The sequence below is a fragment of the Pteropus vampyrus genome, unplaced genomic scaffold (genome assembly GCF_000151845.1).
Source record: "Pteropus vampyrus isolate Shadow unplaced genomic scaffold, Pvam_2.0 Scaffold39, whole genome shotgun sequence".
Lineage (NCBI taxonomy): Eukaryota > Metazoa > Chordata > Mammalia > Chiroptera > Pteropodidae > Pteropus > Pteropus vampyrus.
This window is the reverse complement of record NW_011888820.1, coordinates 8,971,657-8,992,840: the sequence shown is the minus strand read 5'-3', so window position 1 is coordinate 8,992,840 and position 21,184 is coordinate 8,971,657. Positions and strand designations below refer to the sequence as shown.

General features: G+C 35.5%; 1 pseudogene; it reads left to right on the top strand.

Moving 5' to 3' along the window:
- The window catches only part of LOC111738488, a 47,258-nt pseudogene extending 26,287 nt beyond the window's left edge, over positions 1–20,971 (top strand).
- The last annotated feature ends 213 nt before the right edge of the window (positions 20,972–21,184 follow it).

Below are 21,184 nucleotides of genomic sequence, written 5' to 3'. Positions count from 1 at the left end.
AGTTTATAAGTAAATGTGTATTTTGCTGATTCATCCAGTGCCCTGTAACATCCTATAGTCTCTTCGTGATCCTGTAATTAAAGAAATGAGAAAGAAGAATAAAAAAGATGATGAGCATGCATGAAACAATCATATCCTAAACTATTCAAAATGAATAATAACATTGCCTGATTCATCAACAACCAAAGTGTGTAGCTCTTTGCACATTTTTTTTCTAATCTGGTGGCTATGAATGTCAGATAACCAAATTAACATAGGATGTGGACTAAAAGATAGTGGCCTAAAAGAAAATAGATTACTTCCTAAATTTAGCTTCTGCCAGTTTTTCAATTCAAGTGAGTGTGTGTGTTTTATTAATACTCTTGTTTCTTTCAGACATTTTTCAGAATAGGTTAGAAAAGAATATAGATTGAGGTTTTTTTTTAATTTTTATTTTTCAATTAAAGTTTATATTCAATATTATTTTATATTAGTTTCAGCTGTACAGCATAGTGGTTAGACATTTATATAATTTACAAAGTAATCTCAATTGGTCTAGTACCCCTCTGGCGTTGTGCATAGTTATTACAATATTATTGACTATATTCTCTACTTGACATCCCCATGACTATTTTGAAACTACCTATTTGTACTTCTTAATCCCTTCACCATTTTCACCCAGCCCCCCAAACCCACTCCCACCCCCATTCTGGCAATCACCAATTTGTTTTCTGTATCTATAAGTCTTTTCGTTTTGTTTGTTCATTTATTTTGTTCCCTAGATTCCACATATAAGTGAAACCAGATGGTATTTGTCTTTCTCGGACTTATTTCAGTTAGCATAATACTCTCACTTAGCATGGATCCATCCATGTTGTTACAAATGGTGAGATTTTATTTTATTTTTTGGCTGAGTAATATTCCATTGTATATACGTACCACAGCTTCTTTATCTAATTGTCTATTGATGGACTCTTAGGTTGCTTCAGTATCTTGGCTATTGTAAATAGTGCTGCAGTGAACATAGGGGCACATATATCTTTTCAAATTAATGTTTTGGTTTTCTTTGGATAAATACCTAGAAGTGGAATTGCTGGGTCATAAGGTAGTTCTTTTTAAAAATTTTTGAGGAACGTCCATACTGTTTCCCACAGTGGCTGTAACAATTTGCAATCCTACCAATAGTGTACAGTGGTTCCCTCTTCTGCACATCCTCTCCAATACTTGTTTTTTGATTTGTTGACGATCGCCATTCTGACAGGTGTGAGGTGATATCTCATTGTGGTTTTAATTTGTATTTCTTGTATCATTAGTGAAGTTGAGCACCTTTTCATATGTCTATCGACTATCTGTATATCCTCTTCTGAGAAATGCCTGTTCAGGTCCTTTGCCCATTTTTTAATTGGATTGTTTGTTTTTTTTGTTGTTGAGTTACATGAGTTCTCTATAAATTTTGGATATTAACCCCTTATCAGATGTATCCTTGGTAAATATCTTCTCCCACTCAGGAGGCTGTCTTTCCATTTTGTTGATAGTTCCCTTTGCTTCGCAAAACCTTTTTAGTTTGATGTCCTCCCATTTGTTTATTTTTTCTTTTCTTTCCTTGCCCAAGGAGATATATCAGAAAAAATATTACTAAGAGCAATGTCAGAGAAATTGTTGCCGATGTTTTCTTCTAGAAGCTTCTGACTAAGTTTTTAAAACCTGTATTACCAATTCTTATTTGTAACCCACTGTTTCAATATTACACACAATATTAGATGCCATATCTTCATTTCTACATTTACAACCATACGGATATATTTGGATACTACTTGGTTTCACAGAACTTTTAATATGCATGCTCTTTTGTACAGTAAGCACTCTCTCTTATCCCTGTACAGACACATGCCTTTGTTTACCCTTGTATTCCTACATATAGATTGTACTAACATTTCATGCTCTGAGACCCAGGAATGTGAATCAGGACCAGATTTGTACATTTTATCTACCAGGATCACATCTGAAGTAACATCTCCAGATGTAAATTTGAAAGAGAAGTGAGTTGCTCTGTAGATTGCATGACCAACAGCAGTTGGCTTCCCTTTAGTGTAGCGTGAGGCTGATTTGATTGCGTTAAGTAAGCTATAGCAGTCACTAGTAAGTGACATTTCATTTTATTTCCTCTGTTTCAAATAAAAGGGTTGTACTGGGTGTACTTTCTGCTGTTTGTGGTAAACTGGTATTAATAATTGTTTTACAATTATATTGTCTTTGTCAAGCCTTTTTTTTTTTTGGAAATAGATACGTTTCAGCATGAATGCATTTTCATACCTGCCTCCAGGCCATTTACTAAATATTAATTAAACACATAAATTCATAATTTTGTCTTCATGAATATCTTATTTACATGATGGCAAAAGGCTTTCTTGACAAATGCTTCTATCAGCTTGATCAACTGACTGAACTGTATTTTGAGATAGGGCAGATGTAGCCACAGAGTAACTAACAATGACGGGGATTTTGCTGTTTACTTAGCTTATAACATTTAGAAATAATCTTTTAAAAATGATGAAATACAACCCTTTTATATGAAAGTCTATAAAATATAAATACATAGCAAAGTGAATAATTGTAAGATATAATCCCTCATAACCACCACCCAATCCAAGAAATAGAATATTGCTTATGGCCTTTATATTGTATTTTATTAATATATTTTTACATTGACTCCAATTTGGGTTCAGCTATCCAGAATACAATCTAACATCGATGTGTTCCTTTCCGAAAATAAGTTTAAAAGGTTTTGCTAATTGCATAGCAATATGATGTCTCCCTTTCTCAAGTGAAACAGGTAAGTTTTCATTTTGCTTCAAAGATATGAGAAGTCAATGGTAAGTTTGTTGATTTTTGTATCTAAAGTTAGAGTATATATAAGTCAGAAAAATGACATGAAATTCTATACCACTGTGGTCAGGGCCTGGACCACTGTAGGAGATGGATTTTCTCTGTTCTTCTTTTCCCTGTTCACAGCTGGCTTAGAAGGCTGCTGCCACTCTAATTGGTTTTGCTGCTTGTTAGGAAATGTTACTTCTTTTCTCAAGAACTACACTTGTTACCTGTTAGGATGAAGATTAGATTTAAGCTGCTCATTTTAACATCAAAATGAACTAATCAGTCATGTCATTATATACTGCTAAATGAATCTCTTTCTGCCCTTAGAAGGGAATAAAAATGGTCTCATCCATTAATTACTCACATCATACTTATGCCATTTTGTAACCTTTGTCTCTTAGTGATGCTATTTGGATTTTGCAAAAATGCTGCACAAGTATTTTTCAGTGAGCTTCTCAGTGGAGGGCGAAGTTGATTTGAAGTTAAGCTCATCACATCGGTCATTAGAAAGTAGATTTCATTTTATTTTTTCTATTCAAATGCAAGTGTTGTATTGGATGTACAATTTGTGAGTAGCTGGTATTAGTGTGTTTATTCACAATTATATTGTCCTTGTCAAGGCTTGATATTTAGAAGCTAGGTAAAGTTTTAGCATCACTTCATCTTCATGCATGCATCCAGACCATTTACTAAGAATTAGTGAAATATATAAATTCATTATTTTATTTCACCTTCATCATGATATATGCTCCTATAGAAAATTCACACAAACCATGTAAGAAGTATATAGAAAAGTAAGCAAAAAACTCTTACCAATGTACTTATATGCAAATAGAAGTATTTGTTTTTGGATATACAGTTTGAGATGCATTACACATAGGAAAAAATACTAATGTGGAGCTCTGGATAAAGATTGGGACTAGAAATTCATGTTTGGGATTTGCCTATAGAATAATAATCAAAGCCATGATTTTGACTAATGCTTGTATTATGCTCATATGTGCAGGGCCTACTTTTGCCTCCAATTCCTAATAAATTATTCTAGGTACTAAGAATAAGAGAGGAAGTTCTGAAAAAATCATAGATTTGATGTGATATACCTATTGTTTAGGTCCTTGCTTTGGCCATGGCTAATGGGATGAGACTGAATTGTTTGAGATTTACTGTAGTTAGGTAGCCCATGCAGTTTATTCTTGTTTTAGCTCATACAGATGAGACTTTGTTTAAATTACAACATTCCTTTAAGATTCATTCTATATTGGTTATTTAGAAGTACATGCTGGTAGATTCAGAATTCCAGAGAGCAGAAACACATCATAATCTTTGAAATACATTTACTTCTTTTCTTCATCATCTTACTACTGTGTTTTGAAAATCATCTTAGTTTTTTAATCTGATGTTCATAAATGCCCTGTGAGTGAGGAATATATTATATATATACTTTTGACATATGCAGAGATAGACACTCAGCAATGTGAAATGACATGGTCAAGATGACCCCCTTTATAAGGGGCAGAGCCAGGACTTGAATTCAGGGATTATACTCATGTCAACAAGAGTTTATTTTTTACAGCATATTGAGAGATGTAATCAGTTGGATTAGTTGACAATTGAGGTTTTCATTAATACATATTTTTGAAAACATATATTTCAAGATGTTATCATTGTTTTATAACTGGGGAAGTTAAGGAGAAAGATATCTGGTGAGCACCAGGTCAATGTATTCAGAGTAGTTGTTGACACCTTAAAATTTTCACTTTTAGGCTACAGAGAATGATGGAGATAATGTCTTTAAACCTAGAAATATGCTATGCATTGTAGTTCATTATAAAATGGATGTTAACACAAGTTGAAAGGGAAATTTATGTGTGGAAGCATTCTTCTTATTTTTAGAAATGCTTATTAATCATTTACTAAAGCATAATAACTAAAATTACAATAATGCAATTAGATATATTTTTATATTTTACATGTTGCAGAGAAAAATATCAAGTGGATTAGGTCATGAAAACATAACCTTTTTAAAAGAGTAATGTAATCCAAATTCCCTAAGGGATATTAAATTGGGGCTCATTGTAAAGTGTGTCATTTGGTTACAGAGAAATTAAACAAAGAAATCAATTGTCATAATTAGGACAGGACTTACTCTAAATTAATGGTGTATACTGTTAATGAACCATTACTGAAAAAAATGGAGCTGGAGAAATAAACTTTATTCCTAGCACTGTACATATTCCCCTAATGTAATCAAGTAGGCTAGTACCCAACCATGAAATCTGTATTGATTTGGGCAGTTTTTAAAACAGTAAGTAAAAGAGGCAGTGTCTTCCAGGGAGCAGAAATGACATAATTAAGAAAAATCATTTTATTTTCAATTTAAAAAAACAAGATCTCAGATTACAGAGAATGTGAAAATACATCTTAACATAATTATGTGGCTCAGGAAAGCAGCCAAGGAAAAACTTTATGTACAGGTAGGAAAATAAACATCATAATTATCTGTTGTGTAGAATACATTGATTAAAACTTCACTGGCATTTAAAAACTTTCAATTACTTTTATCTAATTTTGGTAAATGACATACATTTGTCATTGTATTTGTTTTTGATATTTAAGTATAAATAAAGATTATTCATGTTTAAAAAGACTATTCCCTTTTGGACCTATGGTGTACATTGCAAAGAATAACATTCAGGAAAATACTGGGTAGAAGCAGAGGTTGTAGCTTCCCTCATTTAATCAATACTGCGTTGAAGTATACCTTTTCTCATATATGTTAGTAGGCACAGCAGAGAGAACTTTGTGTATTCTCAGGTGTGTACTTGGTGATGGTTCTAGTAGTGGTAGAGGAGGCATTGTGGGTTTTTGACTATAGAGGAACTTGAGGCTGCATAGTTACATAATCAAATATAGCTCTTACGACTTCTTTTGAAGCTGATCCAAGATCTCCCAAGGTATCAAATCCTTCAGTCAGATACATTGCAAGCTGTTTTTACATTGTTTTATTAACAGAGGGAGTAACCATAAATAACTTTTCAGAAGGGATTGATTTGAGAAATATCTATTAATCTAAATATTAAATATCTAATATCTAAAAGTAAATTTTTAAGAAAGGAAAAAAAATGGAATTTCTGGGGAAAATTAACCCAGTGGTTCTTGTTCTTATCAAATACAACACTTTAAAAAAAAATCGGGGAATGCCTTTTTATTGCCCTTCAATGAAAAACACACATAATATAATCTACCTACATATAGCCAGTTAAAATATTGATATAAACATCTTAATTGTAATATAAAGGAGAAATATTAGAAAGCAATTTATAGTCAAATATTTCAATATGTGTGTAAATGCTTATTTATCTCTGTACTAAAAGGTCTGTTAAAATAGTGGGGTACCTATACCGCTGTGTAGAATTACCCTGAATATGTCAGCTATGATTGTGGACTGCTATGGCAACATTAGTACCAAAACATATTTTTCTGAATCAGTGGGCCATTCTTGGTAAACTTCCAGACAAAACACAGTACGATCTTCCTTTATTTTATATGATAGCTGAATTTTTGGAAAAATCAATGCATATTAAAACTCTGCCAAACTACTTTGCATTTATATGTAAAACACAGCTAGTATCTAGATTCAGAAAATGATAAACAAGATTTTCACCTATGTGGCTGTCCAGCAGGGTGTTTCAAACTCATGTGGGGACGTGGGGACAAAAACTTCTTGTGCAGTATTCTCCACGATGTTACAGAATGTCAAGCATCCCTGACCCCTGACTTCCAAAAAATTCTGGTACCATCTACATCATGGAGCAAACCAAATGCCCTTATATATCTGTTCAATTTGAGGGGACTGTTTTTTCTTTTTTTTTGGTATTAAAGTCTAGATTCTGATATGCTTTGTTTTATTAGTTATAAAGATGTCATTGTTGCTGGAGACTTCTTGGTATTTTGATCCAAACTTTACATGTAAGGAAAATTAAGGCCAGAGAGAGTAATTACGCACTTTCAAAATATTAAAACAGAACAGTTAGCAAAATAATATCAAAGCTCCAACCACATGTCTACCAAAACAGCTATTTGGCAGAGTAAGTGAAAAATTATAAAGAACCAAATCAGGCAACATAACACCCCAGCAATAATTTTCGCTTTCAACCATGTGTTTGGCATCGTGTGTTGGCCTAGTGATTAGCCCAAAGCAGCACTGGGCTGGATCCAGTCCCAGCTCTGTCGTGGATTAGTTATGGTACTGGGATAAGTCACTTCCCCTTCGCTCTGTGCACTTTCCTCATCTATAAAATAGCATAATGCTCACTCTATGTGCCTCATTATTAGGACACAGTAGTACCACATGTGAAAATAGAACATTTAGGAGTACACCTTGTTAGGTGTCTGTTTAGTATGTGATCTGTTTATCTCTATTGCCATTCTGGCTTGCAATGTGTATTATCAGCTTTATACAGTTGAAAGAAATGGAGAGTTTGAATGTTTGAACTTATTGTATGAGCTACCTTCAGCTTAGTAAGTTAACCTAAGAAATCTATATCTATATGCAGTATATTGATATATGTAAATATCTGAAAATACCTTGGACATACAATGTTTGTAGCTCATTGGTCCTTAAAGTACAGTTCTAGCACTCTTTTGGGTCTCTGTCACCCTTTCAGGATGTCTGCAAGGTCATACTTTTCTCATAATAGTACTAAGACCTTGTTTATCTTTTCTCTCTGAGTGTATAGTTGCATTTTCCAGAGGCCACATGATGTTGCAGGGGATTGAATACAGAAGCAGAAAAGAGGATTTAGCTGTCTTTTATTAAGCATCATGAGTTGCAAATTTAGTACCACTCTTATCACTAAATTTATATGTATATCTGAAAAATATCTTGCTTTTGATTTCAAATACAGTAAACATCAATAAACACAACCCACATAAACAAAATCTGGGGGGTCCTTAATCATTTTTAAGAGGTGAAGTGTTCTTCAGACTAAAAAAGTTTGAGAACCACTGATTTAGATTATGCTCAAATTCTCTCCTCATTAAAGAACTGGCAGAATTGTGTTTTTTTTTTTTTTAGAAAATGTTTATTTCCTGGTCCTATTTAAAGCTATATCATCATAATGCTCATTTGATGTTCTCTTTAGGTTCTTTGTGGATCGTTTTGATCTATGTTGGAATAGTTGCTTCTTCTGAACAGAATTGCTGTAGAAAACACAAAAATATTTCAGCCCTTTTTTTTGTAAATGCTATCTTCTCAGGTGGCGCTCTGCATTCCTCTGGTCTGTGTAATCTGCAAAATGCCCAGACTTGCCTCCTCTCCATCTGCCTGTGATGTAAGAACAGCTCTCACGCTGCCTCCTTAAGAGTTGCATTGAAGCAAGGGATGGATTTTATAATCAGTGACTTTTTGGCAGAAAGGAAATCACTTCCAGGGATGTATGAGCTGCACTAATGGCACTGCTCTGCAGAAATAATCGACTCTATAGGCTTCTGATATGTACATCCCTAACATGTCCCTGGCTGCTGCAGTCCAGGGCCTTGACATTGCACTCTGTGACCGTGCCACATAGTCTACAAAGTCTAGCAGAAAATATGTTAAGCCTCTTATGAATAGAAAGATCTATTATAAACCAGGTTTTCTTTATTTTCCTTTTTATTTAAATATTTTTTTCTTTAAACAGTGTTGGTCTTGAAAGGTTGATTGCTTTGATATGTTTTAGTCATGTCTCTAGGTAGCTGCCATATATTTAGAATAATATTAATATCTACTTCTGCACAGCTGATACTATTCTCTGCAATGGATCTAATCTTGCTTTTAAGCCAACAGAATTGTATTGCCCAGATTCTGTAATAGTTATTTCCATTATTTTTTGACATTAATTCATAGATCCTCACATTAGGAAGTACCCAATTAAAGAGGATATTGTCAGTCCCCAACATATGAATAATTTACGTATAAAGAGAGATGTCAGAGACACCATTTAGGAGTCACTACCCCGGGTCTCTGTAAACAGGGATCCTCTTGCTACCCTCCTCCCAAGCCCAGTTGAAGACACTTAAACAGGGAGTAACCAGAACCTTACCTACGTGTTGTTTCGGGGGGATCCAGGGCCCTGATCAAAGGTTCTGATATCTCGTAAGTCAAGGGCACCTTACACATTACAGCTCACACTTGGCAATTCACAGAGGATGTCCCACGTTAAAAATCCTGAAAATCCCACGGGACAGGAACCTGCTTAACTATGTGTAGTCCACAGTTTCTTCAATGTCATTAGCCACAGAAATCTTTTATAAAGGAACATATTTGAATAAATTCTAGGACACTTCTGTTATGACAGGCATCATTTGGAATGTATGGACTAAGAGAAAATTCATCTCTTAAGTAGTTATAGGGAATTATCATATTTCAGATCCCATGAGTACCCATCTTGCTTTCTTTTTCCTTTTACCACTTGTTCCAGGTACCACCAAGCAGAGGTTAATCCTATATCATTAACTGAAGGACAGAGTGGATTTTTTGTAATCCACATGGGTATGGCCAGCTGAATTAGTATCTTTTGTACTCTGGTGCAAATATCTGATGCATTTTGTGGACTTCTATGGGAAAGATTGTTCTGAATTGCAAATCTATCTACTTAATATTAAATGCTTAAAAGATAGACAGTTAGCAAATTGGGAACTGGTGACACTAATTTTTTACCTTTAGGTTTGGAGAGTCAATATAACTTTGAAATATATTCAAGAGCAATGGAATTATTTTAGCAGAAAAAAGACAATTTAGGATGAAAAGAAAAATGAAAATATGAGAACTTTTTTAGTCCAATGCACTACTGAATTTGGATCACAAATGGCAAAACCTTTTATATATGTCCTGCAGAGGGGCAATTATCATCAATAAATATTTCTTTAAAAATATCTGGCTGTGTAACACTGAATTGGTTTCTCTGAGGCAAGACTGTGTGATGGAAATATCCACTTGAACACACACAGCCTCTAGAACCCAGAAAAACAAATATTCATCCATTGTTAGTTATTTCTTCCAAATCTCCCACAACCCAAACTGGAACTTGAGAACAATGAGATGCCAAGAGAATAGATGTGTGAAGAAAATGTTGACAGAATACAGAACTGATATTACATCTTAAATATATCTGAGCTGCCAAGTCTCCCCTGTGTAGCGAGCCAAACATGTTAACTGAAGAAATTATACTCCAAAATCAACTTCAAAAGGTAGACTTAAAAAATCTTTTGGAGGCTTTTCTATCTAAGTGGCTCCAAGGAACTAGCTTATCCCAACGACTTCAGGTATCTTAGAGACGACTCTTTTCTTGAGCAGCCCTGTCAATTATTTGAAGCTGTGATAGCATAGTTTTAAAATAAAACCAACTTCAGAATTCTTCAACATTTTGTTATTAGTTGGGGAAATTTCTAAGTTTCTAAGGACCTGGGGAGAAAAATTTTAAATGAAACACCTCATTATGATAAATTGAAAATACGAGCCAACCAATCTTCAGATTAGGGCAAAAACTAAGCAGTTTGGAGTAGCTGAGCTTGGTTGCTTCTCTTCCTGGTTGGGCTTGATGCTTTACCTCTGTAAAAGGGACATCCTCATTTTATTTTAGCCAACTATAAAAATAATTAAGAAAAATAAATCGCTTAGCAAAAAACATAAAATATAGTGTTTTACACTTTTTAAGTCTCATTTTTTTCTTTTTCCATTCTTTTTTTCTTAATGATAGATTTGAAGATATTTACTCTGGATATTCTAATAGCATTAATTTTCAGCACCATATAACCAGCCGATTGGCAATAAATATTTGCTAATGATAACAGTTTAAAGTACTTTAGTCATGGTATTAGGGAACTACTTTCTGCATACATTTCCACAATTGTTCATTTGTTTTAACTTTTTTTTCGGCCAGATGTAGTTCCCTATTAATTGGACGTAAGCACTTGATGGACATATAACCAAATTACTTGGACCAAATTCTTATAAACTGATATTATCTGGGAGCTTCATAGAAATGCTATTCCTGGGTCTACAGTCTCAGCTCTCAAGGAATTCCATACATAATTGTTGCCCTATTACAACTCTAACTAAAGGATAAATTTACAGTGAGTGTGTCTCAATGCTTGTTTCACTTATGTTTTCCCTTTCAGAAGTACTACAAAGCTTGAATTCACTTACAATGACTTAATTAGCTTCTTTGCAGGGAAAAATTCTTTAGATATACCTGACAGACTGAAATTGAGTACCTGCGTGAGTCCCCCTGTTTTTTTCATAGGAGTTTATTTAATATTTGTTTGGGGAGATCACTGCAGGAAAACAAGTATCTTTGTTTCACAGAAACATCTTGAACTGCTTTACTATGCTTTTGGGTCATGAAAACTCTAAACATATTTCGTCAAACACTCTTCAACTTTGAAACCCATGTGGATAGCCAGGGAAAAGCAATCTGTATGTTTCTAATTAATTTACACTTGACTCATCAGAATGTTGTTTTCTAAGAGCTATTTGATGTGTAAGACCCCTTATGAGACTTTCAAATATGGCTTCTAAGCATTTTTCCTTTGAACCAGAAAGTCACTTTTTTTTTCTCCCTGAAGCTAATGGAATTCAATCCTCAAAAGGCTTGATTTGGTTCAAAAAATTGTCAGACTCCCACAGTCTGACAAAACATGTTCTCTCACTTAAATGGATTAACTCATGCAGCAGGCACTAGGTATTAAAGGGCATTTTATATCATTAGGCCAAGATTTATTTAAAACGGCTAATGAAATTTTTATTTAGCAATGCTCTCAGATAAAATAACAATAAATACACTATTGTGAGTGGGCATAAGTACTGCTGCAGGAAAATACAAAGGAATTAAAAATTTTATCTGGGAAATACACATTGGTCTTTATAGTGTATGTGCAGAGGGGTTTTGAGTATTATCCCCCTGGTTTCAGTCCTAAAGTCAACAGGAGACTCATGCAGAGATTGGCATCATCCAGTATGGCTTCTTTTACCTTTTATATAGGGATCCTAAAAGCAGTGATTACTACAGTGAAATACTGGGAGAGAACCGGGGCACTACCATTGACAAATGTCCCGGACATGTCGTGTTTCATTATGTTTACACAGTCCAAGTGTTTACGAGTATTACATTTTCATTTAAGTTTCTTTCTTTATATTAATCTTACAAGTACATTTTTCCTTTCTATCGAATACCACTTAGTTTGAAATATCCACATTGATTTTCAAATTCATTGTATCATAATTGCCTGACTTATTTTTACCTACTCACTGTAGCAAAAATTTTGTTTAGAGGCTTCCTGTCAACTCACATACTACAGAAAAAAAACTCTTGACAGTTCCTTTAGCTACTTCCTCTCTCCAACATATACGAACCCTTAGATACACCCTTGTGATATTTTCTACCATTTATACCTGAATTTCTCCCTCAATTCAGGCACACACTAATTCACCATCTGTTTATAACTTATGGTAAATGATTAGTTATTGAGATATTTTTAGTTTTTTGAAAGACAATTTTATTTTGCACACAAGGATATACAAAAGATTTTACATTGTCACTACTGAATTTCTTGGGTAGTTATATACTCTTTTGACATTATAGCCAAATAATCGATACCACTAAATGCCTACAGACCATCTAAATACTATAAATTTCTATTTCCAGGACAGCTTTCTTTTAGTCTTCTTCTAGGACATTTTTTTTTTTCTCAAAGTAACATAAAACCAAGGAAGTTTGGGCATAACACAAAGAAAAATGCAAATTCCATTGAATTAAAAACACTTTTGTATAGAAGTGAGTATTCTATAACTTCTGAAAGTTTTTAATATACTTGTTAGGCTAGCACCTATATTATAGGTTAAGTTCAGAAACATTTTCATAGAGGTAATATCCATGATTTCAGTATACACGTGAATATTTTAATATAAAAAATCTGCTGAGTTCATTATTGTCATAATCACCGAGTCATTGGGTGTTTATTGCATCCGTGTATTTCTCTATGGAAAGTTTGGGCAATATGTACACCCTGCCTCAGTGAATTTATAATTGGATTATAATCCAGATTCCAGAATCCCATTTTCTTCCTTTAAAAGGCTGTAGAGCCATATTTCCCAATTTTATCTTTAGTGTTCAGTGCCTGGCCTTTGAAATTAAGTTAAAAAGTCACTGCAACAACCCTTAAAATAAGTTCACTTCTTTAATTTAAGGATGTCCTTGGCATATCTCTCAGTGAAGGAGCTTGTTCTGAGAGAACACTTTTTAAAGATGTTATTACCATCGTCTCACCTCCACCTCTGCCCCGCCACCAGGAGACTTTCATTTTCAGGCAGCATCTGTACTGTAAGATGAAGTGGCTCTGGATGTTTTTGTCACAGACAGAAGGACTCTTAAATAGACAGTATATATATATTTTGTAGCTTGTTCCCTGATAACAAATAGCTAAAGCCTACTTTCCCCTGGTGGCAGATCGCTACTGGGAACCAGTCCGGGTTCATTTGTGGATTATAAACACATTGGTTAGGATCGATTCTCTTGTAGGAGATACTAGGTGATTATCTTCCAGTAGATCCAGTTCGACTGCAGTTAGAATTCAAACGAATAGGACCTCCGGGAGAGGAGGGGGGGAGAGAGAAAAAAAAAGAGAAGGGAAGGGAAAAGGGGAAAAGGGAAACTCAGCATTTGAAAGTAAAAAGAAAACACTATTTTTAGCTTTCAAAATTGTTTCATAGATGTCTACCTATTTATTTGAGTTGTCTTTATGGTTAAATGGGGTGAGAAAACTATCCCAATCAGGTTTTAAATCACTAATCCTTGATGTAAAATACCAATGGTGTCTCAGTAACTACATTTAAACATAATAGAAATTGAATCATTCTACATGAGATCAGAATCCCTTTCAACAGGTTAATAATCTTGCTTATTAATAGAAATAATTAATCCAGACTAGAAGTCTGCCTTCTAGAAAGTATAAGTAGGATTTTCCAAGAATAAAACAATCATGTAAACCTGTTTGAATGATCTGAGAGCCCCGTGTGCCCAATGAACATTTAGCATAGTGGGCATCATGTTTCTGTTATGTTTTCCTTTCTTTGAACTCAAGAGTAGTTTGCGAGAATGTTATTGGAACAACATCCTTCCATTCAGGTCGGCAGTATTCTTCGGAAGTCATGTTAGGATCTGCATGGCTTTTCTCAAATTGCAAGACAGCTGCCCTATTGTGAAGACTCATCCATATGTTTCAGTGGGTTAGGTGTTATGTTTACATAAGGCAATTAGCTTTTTAAGTTTAAAAACCCTTTCAAGATATTAGTTTGTCATTGTTTTAAGTGTAAAAGTGTTATGTCCCAAACATAATATACTATAGTTTACTTTAAAATGGAAATATTTTCAAATATAACTAGATTGTTGAATTTTCATAGCATTATGCTTTTAATTTTGTAATAAAAAATTGAATATTTTTAATAATCTGGTGTATGTTCTTATCAAGGGAAAACTACTCTAAAAGAGAGAGGGCAGTTGGATGCCTAAAATTGAAAAGGTAAATTATTGCTTTATCATATGAGTGTCTTTGTATGTTGGAAGTGAAAAATATTTTTAATTTAAACGTGAATTTGGAGGTCTGAGCATGCTCACTGTACATCACTTTAAAATTATTAAAGTAGTTTGATTTAATAGAGTGAATCTCTCAGGCTGAGGAGTACTTTACTTTGCACTGCATAAGCTCAGATGTTAGAATCCGATCACTTCCCAGCTGAAGAGCTTATAAAAAATGCGAAGTACTCTAATAATTTTAAATTACTCTATATTGCACATTTTCAGGTCTCTGATCACCTCCAAATTCAAGTGCTTATAAAACTGCTCCCATAATTTTAAATTGCTATGTGCACAGTGATTTAAAATTGTGAGAGAGTGCTTCAAAGTTTTTTAATAAGTGCTTTAATTTAGAAGCGAGTTGAGCAATACTCCAGTATAACTTCAAGAAATTATTAAACTGATGTAAAAATTTATCCTCTGGAAAGAAAATTACACTAGGTATAAAAGGGTGAGGCTCCAAAGGAATATATATGAGGATGAAGGTAACGAATGCTCAGAAACAACCCGTAAATGAAATGAGGTAATAGAGTCTTATGGGGGGTTATTTTGTTAACTTTGCTCACTGCTTCCCAGAGGCTACAGTTCCTGAAACTCTAACAGGTATTTCACTTAATTTAAGGTGAAAAATTGCATGTAGAGGACTTCGCTTTAGATTCTTGGCATTTTCAAAGATGTCAGAAAATTTCTCTTGAAATTATGGGAAAATGGCATTGTTAGATGAAGGAGATACATCTTAGAAAAAAGAGAAAAAAGAAGAGGGGGGAGAGAGAGGGAAAAGGAGTGGGAAAAGGGAGAGAGAGAGAGAAAGGGGAGAGTGGAAAGGAGGGGCTGGGTGGGCGAGAAAGAGTTTATTGTTGAAGGGGGCTCAGTCAGGTATCTTTTGGACATTCCTGACTAATTTCTCATTTTTCAATAGTAAACAGGAATGTTTTAAATTGTATTCATGAATGATAAGAAATTACTTTCAGTAATAAGAGAATTCCTTTCATAAACCATTGGTTCTGTTACTGTAGAGAAGCACTTAGATTTTGTTTTCTATCTGTACACCATTATTATTACAATGCACCAGTTAATTTGACTTTAAACAGGCTACCACCCTAAACAAATCCGGCATTATTCTACATATTGGGGGGATAAAATATCTTGTGTTGTGCCAGCTGCCAACAACCTGTTTTCCATGTCTCCTCCAGCTTATTTTTGGTGCTGTTCAGGTCACTGTGACAGAATGCTTCGACGGAGTCACTTGATTTGTCTGACTGCACTACCCAGTGTATCTGAACTACCCAACTGCTTGACAGGGACTGTGTCATATATTTAAATATATGAGAGGACTGTGTCCTCTCATATATTTAACTGGAATGTTACAGAGTCTTTGATTAATAACAATAAATAGAAATACATAAAAGATAAGGATTTTTTTTTTTTTTGTCAAGTGGTTGAAGGTTTGGGATTTTGAACATATTGTGATTCTTTGTACTCGCAACCTTACTTCTAAGGAAAAGACATTTACATTTGATTAAATTGAAGATGAAATAAAGGAAAATTAACTGCGTTTCAGCAGTTCATGTTTCAATATGGGAAATCATGTACATCACTAGATTCTAAGGTATAATAAATGGACGAATGTTAGTTATTATTATACACATTGCTACAAATATAACTGTGCCCAAAAACATTAGAAATAGTTCTTCTCATCTCCATTTTGGCTTATATGAATATTCTTTGAAAATAACAGTATCATCCTATATTTTCTAACTACAGAAGATTAATCTCTGTAACTATAGGGAAGTAAGACTTTCTGAAATGTAGTACCATATACATATACAAAGTAAAGAACAGAAAAGATGTATGTAAAATCTTAAAAAGAGAGGTACTTTACTTAGGACAATTTATCATTCGTCTAGTATCACCATTTTCTGCCATTGCTAAAACAAATTGCATCTGCGTCCCCAGCAGAACACCTACTAGTGGCCTGGAAGTATGGAGCTACTCTGACCATGAAGCCTCATGGAAAGATAGGAGTTGTCTGGTTTCATGAAAATCAGTGGTTTGCCTCACTACCAGAGTCTGGTTATAATTTCAGGGTAGAATTAGCTCATTGTTTTCTGCCTCACAGGATGCATTTCTATGTCTCACGTCTCCACAGGCACTCATCTAAAAAAACTCTCCCCAATGATTTTGTTCTTACTGGGGATATGGATACAGTGGGGAGGGAAGGACAGAAGGAGTTTCTTCCTCTGAGTCAATTCTGGACAGTAAATAAGATGTGTTTTTCTTACAGTTGTCAATGAAATACCATCCTTTTAACTGCCCAGCTTATTAGTCATATACATTGCCTTAAGATATTGCCCGCCAAAATCAATACCCTCATTTCCTTTCCATCTGCCTAGACCAAGATAATTAGGCTCTTTACTTTGTTTTGTATGTAATGAAGGAGGCAAGTAGTGCTAGTAGGGAAAAAAGGCTCTCTCCCTGTGGTAAATGTATTGACATTTACAGACACCGACAGAGCACAACATGGAGAGAGTAATGAGAAATTTGACTGCTTTGCCCGCTTTCTCCGCTTCCTGCTTTAGAGCTGCTGCATCCTACAGTGAATTACTAGCTACAAAGAGAAGGGACTGCTTAGGGACTGACAATTGAGAGCATTTACAATTAGCTGAATTGATTAACCTTTACAAATGCTGTTACTTTATGAGGTGTTTTTCTCAGTCCTGGTCGAACAGTATGCCTTATTGATTCAACACACTCCTTTACGGAAGCCCTGATTTGTCTATGACTCCAGCAGTCATAAATGCCTGCCTTGCTCGTTGCTTCTGCATGTTTTGGGGAAAACTTGACACAGAAGACTGATTGGCATTATGTAACTGGGCCCATGTCTCCCTCTTGGAAGAGTGTGCATCCAGCAGAAGTCAGAGAGCAGGCTGGCCTCTTTGAATCCCCATCTCCAGGGAGACACAGAGGATACCAGCCCCTGTGCCAGTCTCCAAGTGCCGCTCAGTTCACAGTCTCACTCCAAATAAGTGGCCTGTGACAGGAAAAGGGCTACAGATAGCCCTCTGAAGTTTCCAACTCCTTTGTATTTACTGGTTTTTATTTAGGTTTCCTGAAATAACTTGAATTATGTTTGTATATATGTAAGGGAAGGGGATGGTGAGGATTGTCAAAAAAAAAAAAAGATTTGTTTTTAGCTTAATTGTTTTAAAGATTATAGATTGACATTGAGTGCCACTTTGGCTAGCGGTACTGAAATCGATGACAGAGGCATTTTCTTTTAATCAGTTTCATTCAAAGAAGCTCTGTGCTCAGATATAATAAATTTCACCTAGAAATGGCTGCCTTACATCCCTCATGCCCTATAAAACTATATGAATACAAAGTAAATACTATTTGGTTTTCCTTCTCGTCTTTCCTCTCTCTGCACGTTTTCCTTTTATCTTTCCTTTATTCTTCATTTCAAGAGATAAAGTTTTGTGATCTTAAAGATAAAAGGTCTGACAGCTTGAAATACTACAGGGTAAATCCATCAGCTGTTCCACCAGTGTTCCTACAACACATCCTGCACCCAAGACCAGTTACATGATTTGTGGGATCCAGTGCAAAATGAGGATGCAGGGCCCCGTGTTCATAAATTATTAAATATATCTAAATAGTGATAGCAAAGCATTAAACCAAACTCAGCTCTTCTGAGCATGAGGCCTTGTGTGACTGCAGAGTCGCTGCCCAGGAAGCGGGCCCTTCCTTTACCTTGAACATTGTGAAAAGATTGAGGGAGATATGGGCCTGAGACAGTGGTATTTGCTTTCTTTCCCAAATAGAATTTAAACTTCCCTAATGTGATCCTGGTTTATTCTGGATCATACTGAATTGCATATGTTTGTCTGCCATTTGAACCGCGGCTTAGTTGGATCTGAACTGAAAGCACCACCTTTACGCACATCCTCTTCATAGAAAGGGAATCCAAACCAGACCCCTGTGACCTGAAATACTTTTTTCCATGTCAGAATTTTGAGACTGGCGTTTGTTTGTCACTTTGTGCATCCAGTAACTACTGAAGAAAGTTTGATTTGCTTTTTGTGATTAAACTATTTGGCTTGATGCACATACATGCATATATGTGCATTTTTTCTAATATAATAGATGTACATATTCAAATGTACAGGGTTTTTTCATACATATCTATGCATAACAGAATTGAGTTAATGGCATTCCAAGACACAGATGAACAATGATGGAAGACAGCCATTTTTTTAAATGAAGAATTGATGCATTTTTAAAGAAAAAAAAAAATCAAGAGCTGTTCTAACAAAGTCTGCAGCATTCACAGCATGACAAACAAATTAGAAAACAGCAGATGCAGCACAAATTAAGATGTATTTAGCACAGCAGCCCATCAGATGTGCGAATGTCTTTTGTAACTCAGCTTTGCAAGGTTGATGTATTGCACTTTAGACAGCTGATAATGAACCCTCCTAGCAATTAGAAGTGGAAATACTGAGTCAAGATTGTGCTGTTCCCAATGGGCCAAAAAAGGAAAAAAACCCAAACAAACCAAAAAAAAAAAAAAAAAAAAACAAAAAAAACAAGTGAAACTTACTTCTTTATGTGCTTGAGAAACAATGTTTCAATTTATACACCGTTGTGTTTGAATTTCTCTTGCATTTTAAAAATTCCTACTTCATTTTAATTACCATCCGATTCTAAAGTGTCATTAAATAAGTATGAATCCTGTTGCTGCTACATACATTTTATGGCCAATACGGTCTTTCCTTTATGGGATGCATTATTTAGTAATCTTACATTAAGACAATAACTTCAATCATTGTGCCTTCGAATGGCAATAAGCATGGTAATGGCTTCTCTGAGCTGCTTCCTGACTCTATCACTGTGTTTTCTCTTTAATATTAGAACATTGTTTTTATTTCTATGCAGAGAATGTGTTTTCTTCGAATTTCTGTTTTCTGAGAGTGGAAGCACCTTTGCAGTAGGGGACAAAGCATCGAAGTCCATTTAATAGGCTAAACTCTATCCTAATCCAGTGCCAAAGCTAAAAAGGCACTGCTAATATTTGTTCTCCCATCAATATTTGATTTAAGCAAGCATATTATTTCCTTCTAGGAGGAAGTGGTGCCTGGTAGTAGTCACTCTGTTGAGTTAGCAACAATCCAGTATTTTGTCAAGTATGGGTTTTGGCAAACTTAGAGAAGTTGAAAGGACTCATAGGAGAATATGCCAAACAACATAAAGGTGGAAACACAATAACGAATAAGAAAAGGAAAACTAATTGGTGTATTCTGCCTAGGAAAGAGATATCTGATCCATGATTTAAAATGTGATCCTTCATATGTGAAAAACCTTAGGTGATTCTGATGCTCAGGTTCTTAAAGAAGTCAGCATCATAGACACCTTTTCCTCTTGAGTTTATTTCCTGCTATTGTGTTATTGCAATTTCTATTCTTAATTTCAGATCCCCAAAGAGCAACCTCCCAGGGTCAATTTTAAGTGAAGTTTAGAAGAGCACAAGACAAATACAAATACAAGCTCATGTGCTGACTGGTCATATTGTGAACACAAAGGACAAAATTTACTTCACAAGGTGGCAGCCTTTCTGGGCTTCCCAGAGAGGGGTCCAAAGAGCATTGTTCTGGGTTCCCATCCTATTTAAAGAGAAATTTTCACGTTGTCTGGAGCACTTGATGTCCTGCAGATGGAGGAGGAGGGTGTCCTCAAATTCCTTGCAGTAAGAATCCACGTGGGTGACACAATCTTGACTTCCAAACTGAACGATTCATCTGCAAAAGTAAAAGTGATGGTGTCTACATCATAAGTCTGAAGAGGACCTGAGAGAAGCTTCTGCTGGTGGCTCTTGCCATTGTTGCCCTTGAAAACCTAGCTGACAGAGGCTGCATTCCCGCGTTACTGATCCCAGGGCTGACTGCCAGCCTCTCGTGGCGGTAACCTATGTTAATCTCCCTGCCATCACTCTGTAACACAGACTCTCCTCCATCCTACATGGACATAGCCATCTGGTGCAACAATGAGGGAGCTCAGCTCACGCTGACTGCTGGAGTTCTGCGCATAGGTGGGGTCATCTGCGAGCATCCGCAAGAGGTCACACCTGATCTCTGCTTCCACAGAGATCCTGAGATCAGAAAGGACGTGCAGGCCACTGCAGAAAAAGCTTTGGCCTGGGAGGAGCCTCAGGTGAATGGATTGCTCCAGCTCCTGAATTTACGGCTGCCCAACCCGAGGTTGCAGTCGGGTCTGAAGGCTTGCCAGTGCAGTCGGGGCCTTTAGGCAGTGCCCTACTGAAGACGCGCGCTCAGCTCGCCATTGAGGACTGGACGGCAGCTCCCATGACTCAGGCCTCTGAACAGGTAGGAATGGCCGCTGAGAGGTCTTACGTTGTTCTTGTACATGCTCTTAAACAGAAAATGAAGGAGGTTAGAAATCACGTGGCCAAGAGGAGAGGTCATGAACTAGCAGGGCGTAGACGGGAATAGGCCTACAGATGTTTTATTTATTTATTTTTCAGTGTTAAAAAAATGCATCAATTTTAAAAGTCAGAATATTTTCATGCAAAGATTTGGATTTCAGGTTTTCTTTTTCTTTCTTTCTTGCTTTTTTTTTTTTTGATAAATCAGCTGGCAATGGGCCTACATGCCTACATGATCATAATTAGTTTCAGGTGGACTGGCACTCTCCAAGTTTCACAG